The sequence below is a fragment of the Alnus glutinosa genome, chromosome 1 (assembly GCF_958979055.1).
Source record: "Alnus glutinosa chromosome 1, dhAlnGlut1.1, whole genome shotgun sequence".
Taxonomy (NCBI): domain Eukaryota; kingdom Viridiplantae; phylum Streptophyta; class Magnoliopsida; order Fagales; family Betulaceae; genus Alnus; species Alnus glutinosa.
The window spans coordinates 21,454,609-21,460,518 of NC_084886.1; the positions used below are offsets into that span (position 1 = coordinate 21,454,609).

The following is a 5,910-nucleotide window of genomic DNA, read 5'->3' on the forward strand; positions in this document are numbered from 1 at the left end:
TAAGAAGCATTTATAGTTTTAGTTTAACAAAAATTCAAACAGACCTTAAGCTTTAGAACGACAGAAATAGGATCAAACGAACTCCATTTTGATCGATTCAAAAGCCAGAACGCTCGTATCGAAGTCTCTATCTACCCTCCGAATTTCATAATTTTTGAATTCCGTTTAGGGTACGAAAATACTCGCGAAAAATAGTACTCCTAATTTGGACGAAAATTAATATATAAAATTGTGGGCCCATTTTATTCCCACATGATCTAGCCCAGCCCAACCCATATGAGATAATAGATCAGCCCAACTCACATGGAACCCAGCCTAGTCCCTTCTTAGTTCACGCCCAGTTTAACTTAATGAAAAAGAGAACAAAAGGCACTTGTTAGGATCAAAATTCTGCTTACATAAACATGGGAGATATTTTTCTAAGGCTACGGTCTGCTGGACAAATCACAGAACACCAACTCCAAAGCACCAAACTTGTTGCCCAAGAAGGAATCTCAGCCGTTGGATCAAGCTCCCACAAAGGGATCCTAGCCATTGAAGCACCTTTAAAAGGAAAAGCAGGCCTCTCCCTTTCACGCACAAAAACCAGAAAATTCTGTCAGAAACTCTCTTGGTCTCTCTTGGTTTCTCTTTTCTTCCTCTCTCTGTGGGTCTTGGAAATCAGCAGCTCTTTTGGTAAGTTTCCTTCCATCTTCCTCTCAACTCTCTGTAACACTCTTTCTCTCTTTCTCTCCCTCGATCTCCATCACGCTGCCTCTGTCTCTCGGTCGGAGCTACCTGCAGAAAGGAAAAGATGAAAAAGGAAGTATAAGAAAGATAAGAAGTAAAGATAAAGAAAGAAAGAAAAGGGAAAAGTGTGTGCGCGCATAGAGACATGAGTGGTTTCAAGTGGTAGGTCCATATATCACATAGGTCTCACGTAATACCCATCTCATGTCTCTTGTCTCATGCACAACAGTTTAAAATGTGCGCGTCAGATAGGTGTGTGGAGGAAAATACTCTGATGTGTGTGTTGTAGAACGTGTGTGATGTTAAAGGTGTGTGTGTGTTACAGATATACAATATATATGTGTTTTGATGATGTGTGTATATATATATATATATATATATATATAGGACATGCTAAATGTTATTGATATACGTACATAAATATGAGATTTCACTTAATATATATATATATATATATATATATATATATATATATATATATATATATATATATATATATATATATATATATATGGGTGTCTATTATATATAAGCGTATATATCTGTGAATGATTTAAAATGAAATGAAAATTATTTTATAAAAGTGTCGTTGTACCACTCAAATATTTTAAAAGTAATATTAGGCCTTATTAATATTAATGTCATTATTCTGCTCAATTTTATAAAATATAAAAGTGAAATTATTTATAACTACGACAATTAGTTATTTTAACTGTTATATCTATTTTTATACAAATAGGATATTATGCTATTTTGATATTTATGTGATTTATATATATATATAACTGTTATATAAATACATAGCCGTTATGATTAAAGGTGTTTTCAAAACAATCCTTCTTAAAATGACCATTTTAAATGTAAAAGGAAATTTTAGTCATTTAATAATAAATACTGTTATAATGCCTACATGAAATATGTGGCATTATAATTAATCTATTTTATATGCCGTTATTATGTTTGAATGATGTTAGAAATTATATTAAGGTTTAAAGGTTAAAAATGAAAATGAAGTTGAAATGATTTTATTAGTAGGTTGTACTAATTTATTATTATTGGTGTTAAATTATATTGCAGCTAATATTTGTGTGAACACTTTTCTGAAGCAAAGAAATAACTGTGAGTATTTCTTACTAACCGGGGATGATACGTGTTGGTGGCCTTTGATGACGTTGTGACGTCTGTTTTATTTATTGTAAGCGAGTTGTGTGTAACATGTTTTGTTTGGAACCATGCCTATTTTATTAAGTATATTATTGAGATAATCAATGATTATCCTGATAAACTATCATTGCATATTTTACTGTGAGAACATATGACCTGTTAATAAGCAAAGACCGAAGGTTGACGACCCGAGGCAAAGACCAAGGGGTATAGTCCTGAGGCGAAGATTGTAGGTGAAAGTCCCAATGCATTAGTCAATTGTATAGACCGAGGGTTAATGTCTCGAGACAAAGACCAAGGGGTATAGTCCTGAGGCAAAGACCAAGGGGAATAGTCCTGAGGCAGTACTGATTCAAACCATAGGTTTAAATAAGACCTAAGATAGTGAGAGTCCACAGGTATTAATCAGTAATTCACTAATAATAATAAGACTAACACTTAGACCCTATGGCATTAATCAGTAATAAGACCAACTGTTTAAATCCCGAGGCACAAATGAATATTGAAATTGTGCATACATATAACTGTCATTATATGATTGTATAGTGTATTTTTAAATGATTCAGTATTTCATTATATGGTCAAGGACAGTTGACTCACTTGACCATAACATGAGATTGTGGTGGTAACCGCAATCTCATGAGAGTTTTTGCAGGATGGATTGATCGACGGAACTACTAGGAATATTATGATAATATTATTACAGTGTGATTGAATTAAGACTTTTAAGTTGATATGTAATATTTATGAAAACAGTGTTTAAGTATTTATTAAGTGCCATTTATGGCACATATGTTATTACTCTGTGTATTTGTATATATCGGAACACGTGGTTTATAATTTATAGAATAAGGCAATTCAATCAGCTCTGATGTGTTATTGTTAAAGAAAAAATATATTCCGCTTCCAATATTTAACTTTGATGATGTTGTAATGTCACGTGAAAATCGAAATTTTCACTTACGACTTTTTATAAAAGGCGAGGCGTTACACATGTGCTTTGTAGCAAGCTATTGAATGATCGGGGACCCAATGCAAAATGTGGGAGACCATCAGCTCCTTGATGTCGAGATTCGACACACAACTTAAGTGTCCAAAACTAATTAGCTATACAATTATGGCCACCATAAAAGACAACAGTTGTGTCAATGATTCATAACTAGAGCGAATGACAAATGGGAGACAAGGCATCATAACTGGGTCCAATACTAGTTGGACCAATCAGGTTTAGAATTCCAATCAATGCCTCTCCCAATCATTCAAAAGGAAGCCCAACAATATATAGTAGGCTCAATCCGCAACAATATAAGTGGATCCCATATAAGGTATCTCACATTACCTTGCCAAATTACTAACAATTTGGACATGTAATTACTGTGGATCAGAATCCGAAACTAATAACTTCTAAGGAACTTGTAATAGGATTGCATATCCCAGCAATAAACTACATCAGTAAGGCCACAATTTAAAAAATGACTCATGCTATTTAGTAGGTTGATGCGAGTGACACATGCACAATTGAGATGACGTGGTAGTAAAAGTTTTTTTTGTTTTTGTTTTTTTTTTTTTTTTTACAAGTATTAATTTTCACTGCTACATCATCAAGTTATATGACAGTTGTGTAGTAGTTTACTAAGCAGCATTACTGTTAAAACATTCGCATATAAATTATACTTGGAAGAAAACACTCATAACTTACGGTTCGTAAAACATATTACAAAAGCCCCAAATGCAGTAAAGATACATTTGACCCACAAATAGTAAATATATGGATCAAATACAGACTTACATGATAGAATAACATTCACATACACACACAGACTTGCATGATAGAATAAAACACACGGTAGGCGCAGTGGCACTCCGATCCCGATCTTTTATTGTAGAAGTACATATATGCATAGTAATAAACAAGACGCAAAATAACCTTCTAGCTTGTCTATGCGGTAAGGTGAGCATCAATGTCTTTGCTGAGATCAATTGCAAACTGAAGCAATGAGTTGGGTTCGGGAATATCATCCTTCAGCTTTTCGTATTCGAAGGTCCAATGCACCAAGCTGCCCTCACCCTTGGGAGTATCTTGAACAACTATTTCGAAGCTCTTGTACTCCTTCAGGAGATCCCCTTCAATCACTTTGAAAGTGATCGACTTTTTTGTGTCATCTATTGCCACAATTTTCTCCTTAGCAACTTTTGCTTCCCCATCTATGTTTTCACAAGATCGACAAGAAACAATTAAAGCTATTGATAACACCATGCTGTTTCCAAGAAAACGAGAGATATAATAGGTTTTGTAATTCAAATTAAAGCATGTTAGATCCCACCACATGCAGTACGAGTATATATAACATGCTCAAGCACAAGTTTAATACAAGGGAGGGTTTTTCCCTCTTGATTCGGAGGAGAGAATGGAAGATCAATTTAGAATTCTTCCTAACACAAGATTGGAAGCCGCACAGCTACCTTTTTCTCATTTGAATAATAATTAAAAAAAGAAAAAAAAAAAAGAGCACAAATATATTACTTGAGTGGTGGCAAGATTTTGTAAATAAATAAAAAATTTCCAATTTGAAACATTAGCGTGTGTTTGGAAAATTGAGAAAAGAAAAAGCAAATTAATTTTCTTTTAAATTAATTATTAAAAGCAAATCAACTTTAACTAGCTAGTTTGAGTGTTTATGTAATTCTGTTTTATTTTTTGTTTAGATTCTATTTTGAATTAGTTTGAATTTATCTTTTGCTTATATAGAAGATCGACTAAAATTATTGCATTAGCTTCTAAGACCCATACATATAGTTATGTTTTTGTAAGTTGTTTAGACATAAGACAAATTGGTCAGTGTGTGTAAAACTAAGTATAGTTTAAACTTAATTTAAATGTACCGAACAGGTTTCTTAAAGAAAGATTCACGTTATAATATAAAAAAATGTTTGGTATACGAAGTGGCCAGTTCACGAAAGATTATTCATATTTCTGCAGTAAATATAAGAATGTAAAACTCAGGTGTATAATTAAGCAAATTTTGGACCATCCACTTACTTATTTTGGCAGGTATGAACTCTCACACATTTACTACTCGAATTCTAACAATTTGTAGAGCAAAAATTGAGAGGGGAATAGATGGTCATGTGTGATATGAAATGGGCTTACCATGGACATAATCCTAGTAGATGACAGAGCCCTCAACGCCCCAGTCACCTTCGTGCAAAGCACAACCCTGTATTTTTTCAGGAGTGACTTTGGATATGTGGTGTGGCCTGCCGCTGAAAATCTCATGAAACTTTTCAGCGGGAGCTTTAATTTCTACATCACCCTCCACCTTACCAAAGAGAGTCATTTTTGCAGCTAGCTAGCTAGTATTACAAGCCCAACTGGTTGGAAATACTAACAAATTAAAACACAATAGGAAGCAATGAGAATGAGTTGGAGAAGATCAAGCAGGCTTAAATTGATGGTTTTTCAGTATTAGAAAAAGATATCTTGTCAACCACTCCCTTGCTGCGCTCATACAGATTATATGGCCCCATTCCTTTGGACATCTTCCCGTGGATTTAGTTGAATTTTCCGATCTACCTTTCCTGGATAGTCATTACTGACAAAATAATTATTTGAGGTGTCACAAAGTTTTTTATTATTATAATTGTAAATATGTTTTCAAATCTCATCAGATTAAATATTAGCACGTTTTCTACTGCAGTTCATGCCTCGTGATTCCCGGGACCGATGTCACCCATAATCGATTTTATTAGTTAAAGATTTATCTTTGTCTCGAAATTTGTAAAGAGAATAAAATTCAATTTTCTTCTCAAAAACACAACACCCAAAAAAACAATTATAAACCAATTAACGAAAATCTAATAGATTTTTGTTCAATGATTGGCTTTGTCCTTATATGTTATTCTTACAATAATCAGCAAATAAAACCTGTATCCACTCCAAAATCTTTTGATTGCGATAGATAGGTTAGTTGCCTTTTTCCAATGAATATTTTTGCTCGGCCGCATCACACTTGTCCA

At 33.6% G+C, this 5,910-nt stretch overlaps 1 long non-coding RNA gene and 1 pseudogene across 1 annotated transcript; one reads left to right on the forward strand and one right to left on the reverse strand.

Moving 5' to 3' along the window:
• The first annotated feature begins 551 nt into the window (after nt 1-551).
• On the forward strand, nt 552-2,659 carry LOC133863051 (uncharacterized). Its single transcript, XR_009899362.1, has 2 exons — nt 552-675; nt 2,510-2,659. It is a non-coding gene; the product is annotated as an uncharacterized LOC133863051 (long non-coding RNA).
• A 965-nt stretch (nt 2,660-3,624) lies between these two features.
• Nucleotides 3,625-5,279, reverse strand: LOC133858780 (MLP-like protein 31; annotated as a pseudogene).
• Between the last annotated feature and the right edge of the window lie 631 nt (nt 5,280-5,910).